The 14,409-nt window shown below is 46.3% G+C and overlaps 1 pseudogene; it reads left to right on the forward strand.

The window, feature by feature from the left end:
- Window positions 1–13,307, forward strand: LOC101664249 (annotated as a pseudogene).
- The last annotated feature ends 1,102 nt before the right edge of the window (window positions 13,308–14,409 follow it).

The following is a 14,409-nucleotide window of genomic DNA, read 5'->3' on the forward strand; positions in this document are numbered from 1 at the left end:
ATGAATCAACACGGTGATTGGAAGTGGCTGCTTAAATCAGGAGGGAAAACTAACAGCAAAATGCATCATTGTTGATAACACATGAATCCATTGACCAATAGTAACATTATAAAAAGCAAAACAAGTAACTACTCCGTACCTGCTGATGCTGCTGTTGCTTTAGTGCCACCAAGGTGGTTCCAACGCACAGTGTCGCGAGGCACAAGAGCCGAGACACGCTGGCGTGGCTCCATCTTCGTGATGTTGCAGTGTCTGAGCCCTTTGTTGCAAGAGCTGGGTCAATCGATCTTACCCTAGGTCATCCTCTTCCTCGCTGCCCTCAATTTTACCAAGCATGACATTCTTCTCCAGGGATTGGTCTCTCCTGATCACATGTCCAACGTATGCGCGATGAAGTCTCACCATCCTCAATTCCAAAGAGCATGCTGGCTGTGCTTCTTCGAAGACAAATCTGTTCTGTCGGCAGTCCGTGGTACATCGCGCTTCATCAGCATCTGGTTCAAATGCAGAGCTTTCTCTTCGGCCTTCCTTATCCAATGTGCAACGGTCCCAAGAGGCCATTGAAAATACAGTGGCTTGAGTCAGATACACTTTAATCCTCCAGGTGATATTTTTGAGCTTCAACGCTTGACAGAGGTCTTGTGCAGCGGATTTCCCCAATGCAATACAGTGTCTGCTTTCTTGGCATCCTTAATACCATTCATAAAATACGGTACATAATTCAAACCCCAGTCTGAGCAAGCTACTAAATCTATTACTAAAAACCGTAAAACCAAACTCACTGCCTGCTTAGAGTGATCCCATGAGACACAATAGAACTACTCCATCGCACTTGCAAGATAGTGTCAGAGCAGACAGCCTCATCTTTCTTCCACAGAGCAGCTGCTGGGTTTGAACCTCCTAACTTGTAGTTAGTAACCCCACATTTAACCTAATTGTACTATCAGAGCTCATGAAAGATGACATAAGTGTTGGAATTCTTGCATCTTTATTTACCAGCTTTCATTACAATAAGTTTGTTTCCAAGCATCTTCTAAATCCAAAATTTTGAGAGAAAAAAACATATTTTCATGAATTTTAACATTGTTGCTGTGTTTCAATTCATTGCTGTTCTTATACTTTTAGGTCTTTAGCCCAATGAGGAGACAGAAACCATACCAGTTATGAGAAAAGATTGAATTCCACATAAAATTGACATAAGGAATTGCTATTTAGATAGTGAGATTTTAATTAGTCGAGTCAGTATAAGAAGGGAGATCTAGTGTATTACAAAAACAGAAAATACCTAAGGAAGCTATCAATAAAAGGAAGAAATTGCTTGTATTGTTTCTTTGATCTCTAGGTTCTTGGCTTTGTTGGGTGGGAAGAGACAGGGACAGGGGAGGTGCCCCTTCACATGCCTGAAGGCCCCTACAGGAGGTTGCTGCGGGGAACCAGGAGAGCCTTAGCCCACCGTAAAGACTCCAGGCATGCGCCAATTCAGGCCCAAGCCAGGTGGACAGTACACCTGGGCGGCCCAAACTAGGCCCAGGTGGGCTTAACTCCGCCAATGGGGTCAACCAATACCTTCAACCATGCCTCCCAGCAAAAGGCCTCCACTACCTGGACTGAGAGACCATCACTTGCTCGCTTCCCCTCCTCCCTCTTCTGCTCGGCCGCGCCTTGGTCTCTCTGGCCTCAGTTCACTACGTGTGGGTGTGCAGTCCCACAGGGTTGCCTGTGCTCAATGACTGTAAAACCTGAAGCATCTTCCGTCCTTTATAAAGACTCATTGGATCACAAACCAGGCTTTGTTGTGAATTCTTTCTCATGCAAAGCCAAGAACTGAGGTATTTCCCACCTGAGAAACCAAGCAGCTTCTTTTTACTCTCTTTCATCTTTTGTCTAGTCGTTTTTGAACTGTATATTAAAAAAATAAAATAAGCCCAGGGACAAAGGAACAGCATGTGATCTAAAATCAATGGCGAGGAAGGCGTAGGATGCCTGGTAGGGCTTGATCAAGGGCAATGTAACCAAGAGGAATTACTGAAACCTGCAGACAAGAGGAAAGTGAAAGAAAAAAGAGGAAAGAACTAGGAAGCAAAGGGCATTTACAGAGGTCCAAATACAGGCATGTACATATGTAAATATATTTTTATATAACGATAGGGAAGTAGATCTATGTACATATATTTATATGTTAAGCATTAAGGTAGCAGACAGACATTGGACCTCTACTCAAGTACTCCCTCAATGCAAAAACACTTTGTTCTACTAACTTGGCATTCCATGATGTTCATCTTCCCAACACATCGCTGAAGACAAACTGAGTGCATAGAAATGTAAAGAAAGCTGATGGTGCTGTCAAAAGATATAGCATCTGAGGTCTTAAAGGCTTGAAGATAAACAAGATAAACATCTAGCTGAGAAGCAACACAAGCCCACATGGAAGAAGCACACTAGCCTGTGTGATCATGAAGGGTCACAAGGAAGAGATGAGCCAGTCAGGGTGCAGTATAGCACGGATGAAACACACAACTTTCCTCTAGTTCTTTAATGCTTCCTTCCCCCTCCTCCCCCCGCCCCACACTATTGTGATCCCAATTCTACCTTACAAATTGTCTACAGATGGGCTGTGGGTCTCCACTCTGCACTCCCCCTCATTCACGTTGATAGGATTTTTTGTTCTGGGTCTTTGTTGTCAGATACCTGATCCCCTGTTGACTTTGTGGATAGCAGCCCAACCTGTAACCACGACACCCCCGGGGCTCTTATGTTACAGAGCATCTGAATTATTATATTTTCCCATAAAGAATATTACATTTTGTTCTGGCACGCAATTAAATCACCAACTGATAACCGTATCTTGTTGCGAGAAGCCTCTGTGGTGGAGTGGGTATGTGTTGGGCGGCTGACCTCAAGGTCAGCCTTTCGAAACCAGCAGGCCACTTTGAGTCGGACTCAAATAGTTGGCCGGTGAGTTCGAGTTTGGTCTTGTTGGAGTTTGATTTTAGGCTGTGTTATGGTGGGTTCATTTTCATTTTCCCGTCAGGTTTAGAATGTGGCCTTACTCCTAGAGCACAGTGTTTGCAGAACAGCCTTGATGGTTTGCTGATGTCTATTCACCTGGATCTATACATGTGGGCGGATCACACGAAATCATATCACAGACGAGTGCAAAGAGATTGGATGAGAAATTTGCCACCCTCGGTTGACCCTCAAGCTGGGATTGAAAGAGCGTGGCCTCCGTGTTGACTGAGACGCTTTGGAGGCTCTTTTCCATGGACGTTGGTGTCTTTCATTCCCGATCGGGCACTCTGCCGGAAGAGCTGCGCCAGATGAATTCGTTCCTGTGTATTTGATTTCAGACAAGTTCATGGGCCAAAAACCAAACCCACAGCGTTTTCGTAAGGAACTAACTGGGGCATCGAGTTTCTTTAGAAGCACAATTCACCGTTCCAGGACAATATGCCTAGCTTGTCATCCTTTCAGATGTGTAAATTAAGGGACGTGATGGTCACACCCTTGCTTGGGACTTTGTTGTGAGGTCCTTGGGTACATAAATTCCTTCGATTGCTGCATGCCTGCCTGCATGCCCCTTTGCATTCTGACGGCCTGATCTGTGAATCTGGATTTAGCTTGAGTGACTTGTTCTGCGCAGCGTGATGAAAGCAGAGACTTACAGAGGGCTCACCTTCTTCGGTGCTTAGAAACTCTTCTGCCAGGTGGGAGATGCCTAGAATTTCGCGATGAAAGAGAGAGATCAATAAAGCAGAGACCAGCAGTTTCTGCCGAGGTCTCCTCAGACCACGCAGCCCACTTGACAGGTGAATGAGGGGCCTCTGAGATCAGCCAGCCAGGCCAGGCCCGGCCTGGAGACCATTCCAGACCACCCAGAGACCGGTTTCCCCACATCCCTCTCCGGCACGAAGGAAAAGTGAAAGGCAGAGAAGACACATTTCCTTATCAGTGGAGGAGACCCCGGGATTTGAAAAAGTTGGGTGGAGAAAGGATGTTCACACTACTCCCAAAGTGATTGACTAGACTCTTGGGTTTGGGGTCTGGAGAAAAGCACACAGCAAGAAGTCCGGGGCTCAAGGACCACCATAACTGGAGAGAGGAGAGACCCTACAGAGGAGCAGCCAAGAGCAGAAGCCTCTTCAGAGAGCCAGGCTGTGGTGGGAGGTCCACCATTAGCTGAACATAAGGTTGGACTCTACTTTTTACAGAGAGAAAGATGGGGCTTTCTACTCCCCTAAGGAATTAGTCTCTGGGTGAGGTGTCGGGTCTGAGAGGACGAGAACCTGCGCTCTAGCATAAATCCCTAATTGTCACAGTCCAAAGGAAGAAGGGGAAGGAAAAGAATTCATCTCGGAAACTCACAGAGTCACTATGAGTCAACACTGATTCAATGGCCGTGAGCTAGGTTTGTTTGTTTATTTTTCTACAGTTTATCAGGCCTTTAGACTAAGGGTCCTTTGGACTTCTTTTCCAAATGAATCCACCAACTCCCTAACTGCTTCGTTCGGAGACAGGAATTCACATTTCCTGAATTCCAAGATGTTATTGCTTTTGTTGGGTGCCACAGAATGTCCTCCAACTCACCTTGACCCCACTGGCGAGAGTGGAACTGCCCCACAGGGCGATCTTAGCTGAAATCTTTAAGGAGGTTGATTGAGGACTTTCTTCCGTGAAGCTGCTGCTGCTGGTTCTAACCACCAATCTCTTGGTTAGCAGCCAAGTCCCTTTAACTGTTGTGCCAACAGGACTCCTTGAATTCCAAAGTAAAACAGGTCGTGTGTTTTTGTTCCTGTACTTGTTAATAGTGGTGCATGTAGGGGCTACCTGAAAGGTGGGCCATACGAACTCAGCGGCCATACAAACTCAGGGGGTGGGGAAATGTGGCATCTTAGAGCCACTCAACAACCCAGATGCCACTATAAATGAGGAGCTATAAATGGCTCCCATTGGAGCAGAGGAATAGGGGCTGTGCATTGGGACACGACCTGAAGGAGATTTCTAGTTAAGGTCTCTTGACCTGGTGTGGCAGTTACATAATCTGGTGTCAACTTGAGACTATTAAGAGTGAAAGGGTAGTGAAAAAATGGCTGAGCTGGAAGCCAAAACCTTTCATCAGGTTGAATATTATTTTGGTGACCTTAATTTGCCTCGGGACAAATTTTTTTTTGGAGGGGGGGGAATTATATCTTTTTTTTTGTAATCGTTTTATTAGGGGCTCATATGACTCTTATCACAATCCATACACACATCAGTTGTGTAAAGCACATTTGTACATTCATTGCCCTCCGGACAAATTTTTAAAGGAACAGATCAAACTAGATGAAGGCTGGGTACCACTGGAGATAATGTTAAAATTCAACAGGTTAAACCATCTGACGACAGACTTTAATGTAAGGTGGAGCTCATGGAAATAAGTGAAGATAAAGCTAAAATAAGAAGATCTCCAAGCAGACCCCTCCCCGAAGTGACGGATGAGTATAAAAATGACGTAAAACACAGGTCGGTATATATTAAAGGCGGAATTCCCGACTGATCCCACCCTCGAGGATCTCAAAGAATGGTTGGAAGGCAAAGGTGAAATCCTACATATTCCGATGAGAAGGGCCTTGCATAGAGCACTGAAGGGGTCCATATTTGTTGTGTTTGAGAGAACTGAATGTGCTAAGAAGTTCGTTGAGAGCCTGGCCAGAAGTATCAAGACACAGACCTTCTAATGCTTTTCAAGGACGATTACTTTGCAAACCAGAATGAAGACAGCAAGCAAAATAAAGTGGAAGCTAAACCAGAGCAAGAAGAAAAACAGAAGTTAGCAGAAGACGCTGAGATGAACTCTCTAGAAGAAAAGCTGGCTGCTTGCTGAAGTGTTCAGGCGACTTGGATGGTCAGACCTGCAGAGAAGACCTGCACACCCTCTTGCAAGTCGTGGAGAAATCAAGTGGATAGACTTTGTCAGCGGGGCACAGGAGGAGTAATCCTATTGAAAGAAAAAGCTACAGCAGTGCTGCATGAAGCCAAAGATGCGAGTAACGATAACCTACAACTAAACACAGAGACGTGGCGTGGGAAGAACTAGGAGAGGTGGAGAAAGCAGCGCTGAAAACCATCGTGGAAGATCAAGAGGAATCCCTGAACAAACGGAAGTCTAAAGGTCACAGATTTACAGCAAAGGGAAAGTGAAATAGAGTCGCCCAGGCTGGGTCGGTTGAAGGAAAAGTACCATTTCAGGGCGAGAGAACGGAATTTGACCGTGAGGATGAATGTGATGACAGCGGTGGGGCAGCCGGCCGGGTGAAAAGAGGAACAGAAGAAGTAGCCCAAGAAGAGCCGCATCCACACCACAGAACACGGGAAATGGTCCAGGAGAACAGTCGTTTAATCAACCACTGCTACATTCATTTTATTTACAGTTAGTCTGCTTTTCTTTTGGAGGTTTTAAAAAAGAAGATCAAATTAGGTCCACTTCAATGTCCCACCTGTAAGAAAGGAAAATGTTTTTGTTGTTTTGTCTTTTTCTTATCAGATGAGGATAACAATGTACAGTGGTGTGTTAGCAGATGATTCGAAAGGAAGGTTCTTCCACTAAATTGCCTTTTTAATATGAGGATATATTAGTATAAAAGTTAATAAAATATATGCTATATAAAAAGGAAAAAAAAAGTGAAGGGGTGGAGTTTAGCCTGTCAACCAGGTCCCGGTTTGATGCCCTCACTTGAAGGTGCTATGGAGACACAGCTCTTGGAGGTCAGACCCACATTCACTTCCCGCAAGACATTGCTGTTGACAAGCCACTTGGAGCTACACTGATGGAGCCAGAGCCCTGCAGCTGGAGGAGCCACCCGAAACCCCTGCCAGCACCGAGATGTTTCCACTGCCACTGGAGCCACAAGACTTTTCACCCACTCGCCTGTGATCTTCCTGCATTCAGCGTCATTGCATGTGTTGTGTGAGTCTGAAGAGCAATGTCTAGGCTGGTATGGGACATATAGGCTAATATTGGACTTGTGGACTTGATCTGGGATAGTCTCTTAATATACATTTACTCTTTGATATCAAGTTCTTTCTTATACACATACGATGTCTAAGAAATGTGTTTCTCTAGTCAACTCAGACTAACACACCTGGGTATTGTTTACATGAGTACATTTAATGCATTGCTTCATTACCTTCTGACTTGCACACTTTTCTGAATGTGTGCTTGGGACATTTGTGAGTCTTCAAGACCAGCTTCACTTCTACACCAAGTGCAAGTTCAGGAGTCCCCAAGACCATCCTCAGGTAATTCTCCAAAAGTGTTCACAGAACTCATTAAAAGCTGTTAGAGTTCTATATCGGAGCAGAATCCAGGAGAGCTCTAGGTGTGACGCTTCCAGTTACCTTTCCTGTAAAACTACAGGCACTGCTAACTTCTCCCAGCAACATTGGATGAAAACACACACAGGGTATTCCCAACCAGGGAAGCTCACCCACACCTTGGTACCCACAGGTTTTTATGGGAGGTTGGCTTCATAGACGTGGTGGGCTTGACTACACGGTTTCTCTTAGACTCCAGGCCCTTCATAGGGTGAATTAATATTGTTTCAACCTCATAAAGCATATTGTTAGCATAGACGATCTGGCCTGACTCAAAGCAATGCTATAAATGCATACTTTTATTATTACTATTAGTATTTACTTCTTCGGGGGGTATATAAGCAGGAGAGAAATTGCCGGATCATAAGGTACTTGTATTGCATTTGTTTCAGGAAGTTGCTTTATGGACTTGCACAGTGCGTACACGGTCCCACAATCCCACCAGCGATGGAAGAGCACTCCATGATCGCTGTGTCTGCTCCGGCATTTATTATTTTCGGTTTTATTGAATTTTGCTAGAAGTGTCAGTATGAGGTGGTATCTCATCCTTGTTTTAGTTTGTATTTCTCTTATTGCTCATGAACACCAACGTTCCTTCCTGATTGTTGGCCACCTGGATGTCAGCGCTGGTAAATTGTCTACTCATGTCTTGTGCCTACTTTTTAATTGGGTTACTTGCATTCCTCTTATTAAGATGCTGTCGTTTTTGACAGATTTTGGAGATAAGCTCAGTATTTTTTTTTAATGTTCATTCATTTATTTTTTTTATTCAAACAGCAAATTATTCTTTCAATATATGAATATATAAATAGATGCAGAAAATAGCTATCAAAGTATTTAGCTACCTAGCCATCTATCTATTTACCTCTATTTGTGTAGAAGAAACACAAAGCCAGTATTCAGGTTGAAGTTTGCCTTCCTTCAGGACTGTGATGCCTATCTTGATCCCTAGAAGCCCTGGTGGGGCAGTGGTTATGTATGTGTTGAGCTGAGATCTATAAGGTCAGCAGTTCAAAACCACTAACCACTCATTGGGATAAAGACATTTCCAGTAGAGAATCACAGCCTCAGTTACTCACAGGGGCAATTTTACTTGTCCGATTGGGTCACAATGTGTCAACATTGACTCAATGGCAGTGAGATTTTTGAGTATTTTCATCTCTATCATCTTCATTCTCATAGCCTCCTGTCCACACTGGAACACTCTGAGTGTACTCACCACGTCCTAGATTCCTCTACATTGAAATTATGTTTCCATGTATGTGCGTGTGCAAACAGGTACTTTAATACATTTATGGGTCATATGATATATTCTATTTGGAATATAGGTCCAACATATCTTTCAACTTCAATGATAAATATCATTATAGATTTTAATTTGTATAGTAACCTTTAAAATAAGTTCAATAAAAATCAATAGATATTGGCAATGTAACACAGTTGTTCAAATGCATGCTTTGCTTTCACATGTATATTGGTACTCGTGTTGTATATTTTAAGCATAGTTGTAATAGATAAGCTCAGTATTTTTAATACTTTTTTCCCCAGCCTGAATTCTCCTTATCTTTTGATGAAGTCTTTTGAAGTGCCCAATGTTTGATTTTCAGGTCTCAGTCCTTTGTCTTTCAGTGTGGATTGTCCCCAGGATGTTTGGGACCAGGTTTACTCTTTGTATTAGCGTCCTTAAGTGACTTCCCTTTTTCGTTGATGTATACAAAACTACTTTGATTGCAGTCTTTGTGTGGCAAAATTTCTGCAAACAGATGTTCCTGGGAACCGTATTAGCAGAACTTCATGTTTGGGTACTTTTGACTAGATTTAGAATCCTAGATTTTAAGTTCTTGTCCCTTAATGTTTTAAAACTGTGTCTTCAAGGTTTCCTTGAATCTGGTGTTGCTGTAGGGCAGTGTGGCTCGGTGATCAAAGCCTACAGCTGTTATCCAAAAGGTTGGCGGTTCAAACCCACTAGCTGTTCTTCAAAAGATGTGGCAATCTGCTTCTGCAGACTCCCAGTGGTGGAAACCTATGGGGCAGTCCAAGTCAGCATCGACTGGGGGCATAGCTTTGGTCTGAGTTTAATGTTGTTTAAAAATTTAGTGTCCAGAGGTGGTAGAGGAAGCAGAGAGGCAGGGGGATGTCAAGAACCATGTCAAATGCTGGAGTTGAGTCCGAAGCACCAGCTTACAGCATGTGAACGTGAAGTGGGTCTCTCGTTAGAGGCAATGAGGCAAGATGTTGCTCAGGGCTGGGAAAACAGGCCAATCAGAAAGAAACCCAAAGTGGCACGTGGGCATCTTGGAACAGCCCAGTTATGTGGGAGAATGAGAAGCGAACCCTGCAGGAAATGGTCATAAGGCTTAAATTCAAGGCCAATGGACGAGGTCTCTGGTGGACTAGGTTATAGTTGGAATGCAACCATCAAAAGCTGAGGCCCAGAGGAAAGTGCGCACACGCCCAGGGGGGTGGACGATATTGGAAAGTCCCACTCCCGGTCATAGGAGGATTCTTGACCAGGGGAGGCCTGCGTAACAGGTTCAAGCATAGGCAGGTGAGGGATCAGCATTGTACGGTGGGAAATCCGGGTCACCCACAGTCTCAACCACACAAATGGAGCACTTAGGGAGAGGGCAGAGGGGAGAGTCAGAGTCAATGTATGGCAATCATGTGTCTCCAACTCCACAATTCTGAGCAAATGCCAGAAGCCAGGCCTTGGGACCACCGTCTCCTTCTCTACTGACCAGTCTTTAGTCCTCATTCTGGTGGTGACCAAATCAGGCTTAGAAGTGGCATTGACCTTATTCACCAAAGATGGTCTCATTGCCTCAAATAGAAGCACAAACACCTGCTACACCTCGACTTTATCTAACCGGATAGAACATGGGAGGGGGACTTTGTAACTGAAATGGAACATGTTCATCTTGTCCCAAGTGAACAACGACATTTTCTTTCATCTTGTCTCAAGTGAACAATGGCATTTTCTTTCGCAGCGACTTTAGTTAGCTGGATTAGTCAAGGTACATGTTTTAGAACAGTGGTTCTCAATCTTCCTATCATGATCCCAGTTCTACCTCACAAATCTGGCTAGACCAGAGGATGTACACTGGTACAGATAGGAACCGGAAACACAGGGAATCCCGGATGGATAATTCCTTCAGGACCAGTGGTGATACTGGAAGGGTGTGGTGGAAAAGGGGAACTGATTATAAGGATCTATACATAACCTCCTCCCTGGGGGAACGGACAACAGAAAAGTGGGTGAAGGGAGACGTCGGACAGTGTAAGACATGACAAAGTAATAACTTATAAATTATCAAGGGTTCATGAGGGAGGGGGCCACGGGGAGGGAGGGGGAAAATGAGGAGCTGATATCAAGGGTTCAAGTGGAGAGCAAAGTGTTTTGAGAGTGATGATGGCAACAAATGTACAAATGTATTTGACACAATGGATGGATGGATGGATTGTGGTGAGTTCTATGAGCCCCCAATAAAATGATTAAACAACAAAAAAAAGGAGTGTTCCCTTTCCAAGGGAGCAGTTCCCATTTCTCTTAGGGAAATGGGCACCACCTTTGCCCCCTACAGTGACTTCATGACATCTCCTTTCATGGTGAAGCCTTTATTTCAAACACCCAACCCTCAACCCAATGTGCAAAGCCAATTACGAGCAGGGCATCATTTTAAAGTGAGCCTGTGACCTGTAAGCGTAATAACAACGACTGTTTTCTGCTTGAGTGGCTCTGGTCTTGGGGGAACCAGGGCTTTCCCTAAAACTGACCCCTAAAAAGCTGCCAGGAGGACCTTCCCCCACCCCCACCCAACTGCCACCAAATCTCGGCTCCCAGATCCACAAAAGCCTCCCAGAGATACAGGCAACAATCAACTTTCAATATAAGTTTCCTTTTATTTTGACATTGAAACTGTGGAATAAAGTGGTTTACGAACACAGCAACTTTCGCTGAAAGGAAACCGGGGGTGGGTGGCCGCCCACAACAGAACAAACCAGATGGACAGCCAGCTGCCCCGCCTTCCCCGAGCAAAGTACAGAGCGGGTGAAAAGGGTGGGGAGCCAGGTACAATCAAACTCCAGGAGGCAGTGGCTGGCAGACTTCCCAGGAGGTACATTTTTCGAAGTGACTGCAAGTACAGACTAGGGTAGCACTTAACTTTGAAAACATTACAAGCAGGAGTACCCCCTTTCAGCCCTCACAATTCATTCATAGAAATGACCGGTTCTCTACTCTGAGTAAATGACTTCTCAGGGCTGGATACCACGTTCCTTGGCCTCATGGAGGGGGGTTCTTTTGGCTTACTCTGGGTTCCTCAGATCAGGATCAGGATTCTGGGGAGGAGGGGGGCACAGTCAGGGTGGCGGATGTCATTCACTATGTGAACTTATTCCCTGCTGAAATTCACAGTGTAAACCTTTACAGAGCAGTGAGTTACATAGGATTTGCACAGCAAAGTTACAAGTGATCCCCGCCCATCCCGCTCCCTCCCCCCCACCCCCACCCCCAGTCCTTCCTGGAGGAAATAGTGAGTAAAGACTTGGGTGGCTCAACACACCTTTTGTGCTTTGAGCCAAGGGTGGGAGGTACCAAACACCACTCGAGTGGGGGGGAGAAGGAAACGCACAGACAGGGCTTCCCGGCCAACACTGGGCAGGGTGGGTAGGGGGTGGTCGAAGGGAGAGGCAGGGGTGTCCCTGCCCACCCAGGGGCAACTGTGAAAGCTGTACCTGTTAGAATAGCACATTATCTTAAACAAGTGAAGGAAACCGCTGAGGGATGAAACTTATTCATGGGGGGGGAAGAGGAAAGTTTGGGGAATTAAAAGAATCCAGTGGTCACTGGAAAATGTCTCCCTCACTTTTTTTAAAATTTTTTTACCATTTTTACCCCCTTTTTTTTTTTTTTTTTTGGCTTTTAAATTTATTTTTTTTTGAAAAGTATTTTTAAGGTCATCTTTTTTTCCCCCCACTTTGGAAAAAGAAATCTTTCCCCCCCACCCTAACCTAAGCAAGTGAAGTTTGCCACTACCTAATTTATCTATTGTTCTGCTAAGAGGTAGATAAAACAAAAGTGAAATGGGACTTCTATGAGGAGGTCCATTAGAGGATGGGGAGCGGCTGGGCGGCCCAGTGGCACCCCCTGACTACAAAGACAGCCAGAGCAGGCCCAGAGGACCACGCCCCAGGCTCTCAAGGCCAAGACTCCTGCTCCACCTCTCCTGCCAGAGCCCACCGCCCTCTGGAAGCCAGAGGGGGCGGGGCGGGGGGGCAGCTGGAGGTAAAACCTCAAAGAAACCCTGTTCAAGATGGCCTTGCTCTGGCCCCCCCAGGCTTTTTGACTTGGGGGCTGGTGGTGGCCCCAACTCTGATTCCAACCAGCTGCCTCGGTTGGAAGGGAGGGGGTGATTTCTTTCCTGACCATCTGTTCCAAGAAAGCTACAGTAGGTGAAAGGGATGCGCTGGACGGAGGAGGGTAAGATAGGGGACCCCAGGGCAAGGAAGGCAGACGGGAGACCTGATGGCCAGTCCTCCTGACCCATCCGATGGGGTGGGGGAGGGGGTGTCCTGGCAGGTTTGCCTGTCCCCTGACGACAAGCCTTTTGGGATACACGTCTCAACTCACAGCTCCCGGCTGGGATTCGTTCTATGGGATTCATACCCTTAAGCCTGAGTCCCTGGCCTGGGTTCCGATTTTATTGTACGGATTGAGGTAGTTAATCCATTTATACTCGTAGCATTCATTACCTGTGGTTACTCAAAACACACGCTCCCATGGAGCTTCCTGCTATTTCATTCAAGGAAAAATAAAAATTCTTTCTTTTGTCTCGTCAGTCCGGATTCAACCATACTGGGGGAGGGGGCAGTATGGGCCCCATGGAGACACAGGGTCAGGGTTCTTGCCCTCACCCTCTCAACCTCCTCCCTGCCCTGTACCCCACAGAGAACCCTGAGGTCCCCAAAGGAAAGAAAGCGACGTGTTTCGCTGGTCTCATCTAAGCCTGAATTCAAGAGAAACATCCTGCACCTACGGGAGAGACTCGTGGGAGGGAAATGGCTTTTCCGTCTCCCCTGGCATCACTAGGCTTTCCCCCCAACCTTCCTGCAAGTATTGTGTCAGGCTGCTTTCCTTCCACCGGTTTTTCAGCAAACAGGCCAACCTGTTAAATGCATGGTTGAAATGTCCAAGCCACTAGCATGTCCCCATCAATACTTCCAGAGAAGAAATGGTCTCCCCACTTCGCTGGAGGGGAGGAGGGGTGCCAGCTTCTCTTGTGAAGCGGAATCCTCCAGTGCTTCCACGGGGCCTGAGGTAGTTAAATAGCGCTGCTCTTTCCCCTCTGGCAGAGGGGTCTCTCTGGGGTGGGAGGAGGGGAAGGCACCCTTGAAAGCTAACTGATACCCCTCCTCACTGCTAGTCTGCCAGGCCTCAGGGGAAGCCCCCGAGGTGCTATCTCTACAGTGGAGGCAGGGGATTGAGGGCAATCCCACAAGGAGGAACTTGACTACATGGGGCCCCGAACTCACCCTCCTTCGCCCAAAGTGCAACCAGGACCCCTTTCTCAGCTCCCTACCCCTTGGCAAGTACCATTTCCAAGTCCCCCAGGAGCCTCAAAAGTGAAGGGACTTGCCTTTAGTTCACTGCTGTCGGGAGCACCCCCCTCTTAGACAGCTCAGGTACATGTCAAAAGAGTGATTGCTTTGAACTCAGAAACTGCCTCCTCTCAGCCTCTGCCTGCCTGCCTGTCTGTCTGTCTTTGGCACAGAGGAAAACGGACATGTAGAGCCAGCTGGAGCGGTCCCCTCCAGTGGTCTCTGGGTTTTACGTGGTGTCTTTCTGCCAATCGTAAGGCATAAGTAAGAGAAGAGCTCCCAGCTGCCCCAGAGGGGCGCGCTCGGGAAAGAGCAAAAGATGTGTAAAGACTGGAAGGAGGGGAGGAAAGAGAGGAAGGGTGATCTAACTCTCTGTCCGTCCAAATGGCTGTCTCCTACCCAGACCCCCTCGACGGGAGAGGAGCCCACAACCCAAACTGAAAAAAGGCCACCGGACCCTGG

The sequence above is a fragment of the Echinops telfairi genome, unplaced genomic scaffold (genome assembly GCF_000313985.2).
Source record: "Echinops telfairi isolate 266 unplaced genomic scaffold, ASM31398v2 ScPeMD7_7458;HRSCAF=8496, whole genome shotgun sequence".
Lineage (NCBI taxonomy): Eukaryota > Metazoa > Chordata > Mammalia > Afrosoricida > Tenrecidae > Echinops > Echinops telfairi.